The sequence below is a fragment of the Lathyrus oleraceus genome, chromosome 2 (assembly GCF_024323335.1).
Source record: "Lathyrus oleraceus cultivar Zhongwan6 chromosome 2, CAAS_Psat_ZW6_1.0, whole genome shotgun sequence".
Classification (NCBI taxonomy): Eukaryota; Viridiplantae; Streptophyta; class Magnoliopsida; order Fabales; family Fabaceae; genus Lathyrus; species Lathyrus oleraceus.
This window is the reverse complement of record NC_066580.1, coordinates 254,182,909-254,184,363: the sequence shown is the minus strand read 5'-3', so window position 1 is coordinate 254,184,363 and position 1,455 is coordinate 254,182,909. Positions and strand designations below refer to the sequence as shown.

Genomic DNA, 1,455 nt, shown 5'->3' with positions numbered 1-1,455 from the left:
ACCCTAATGAACATTTGACCAAGTTTGTGCAGTACGTAGACACTGTGAAGGCGAATGGTGTATCTCAAGATGCGATAAGACTACGCCTTATTCCTTTCTCACTAAGAGACAGAGCTTGGGCTTGGTTGAAATCCTTGCCATCCAACTCAGTTACAACATGGGAAGAACTGAAGAATGTTTTCTTATCCCAATATTTTCCGCCAAGCAAAACTACTATGCTAAGAGCTTAAATCAACGGATTTCAACAAAAAGATATAGAATCTCTCTACGACACGTGGGAGAGATACAAAGACATGATAAGGATATGTCCACATCACGGTCTCGAAGACTGTGTGATCATTCACACATTTTACAATGGGCTTCTGTATAACACAAGACTGATAGTAGACGCTGCCGCAGGCGGTGCAGTTATGGACAAGCCATACAACGAAGCCTATCAACTCATTGAAAACATCGCCCAAAACTATTGCCAATGGGGAGGTGAAAGAACTCCAGTAGAAAAGTCCCAAACAAAAAGTGGAATGTAAGAAATCAGTAGCCTTGACCATGTCCAAGCTAAGGTAAATGCCCTTGTTCAAAAGTTAGACAACTTAACCATACCACCCGCAGCCACCGTGGCTGCCGTGACTCCAAACTGTGAGTTATATGGAACCCCTAGACACACTACACCAGAATGTCAGATATTAGCAGGAGTCCCTGTAGCGGGGTTTTCGTTACCTTTAGGTTTATTGACTAAACCAAAAGTCAACATACAATTCGAGTCGTCACCGTACTTTTATTTGTCCAAAGGAAAGGCTAAAAAGCGAAAAAAAGCCAAGTAAGAAGTTTTTCAAATCAAAAACTAATAAAAATGTCAGAGATCTAGGTAAGAGGGTTGGTTATGAAATGGGAAGGTTTTACGCACCCAAAACATCCTTAGTACTCTAAGGGAACCCTTTTTGCAAATATGTGTTGTAGGTTGGTCTTTGTGAAAAGATTTGTGCAAAAGATTAGAGAGATGAGAAGAGAATAGATTATATTTACAAATTTTGTTGTTTGAATGGATGAACCCATTGCCTACGTACCATCACAAAGGAGGATCAAAACCTCGTAGTTCGGGGTAAAAATTTCAAAGATTGGTGAATTGATTTTAATCAAAAGCCTTAAGATCTTTTGTTATCAAAGGGAGAAAACTCAACCTAAACCAACAATCCACCATGTGAGGAAGGCTTCAACATGCTAGTGAGGGGTTAACCCTATAATAAGCACGGAAGGCTTATAATCCAACACTAAGGATGAGGTGAGATTTACATCAACCACTATGATAACTCAAAGCTATGACTAATGTTTTGAAAAGATTTTAGCAAGTGGCCATTGGAACCACAAAACAACTTGAAATAGGTTATATTTACAAGTTAGATTTATTTCCAAAATATGGTCAAAGTTGGATTAAACTTCATTTACAATGAGTATTTA

At 38.8% G+C, this 1,455-nt stretch overlaps 1 non-coding gene across 1 annotated transcript; it reads right to left on the bottom strand.

The window, feature by feature from the left end:
• Positions 1 to 215: 215 nt before the first annotated feature.
• LOC127124481 (small nucleolar RNA R71) lies at positions 216 to 322 on the bottom strand. Its single transcript, XR_007803966.1, has one exon. It is a non-coding gene; the product is annotated as a small nucleolar RNA R71 (small nucleolar RNA).
• Positions 323 to 1,455: the final 1,133 nt, after the last annotated feature.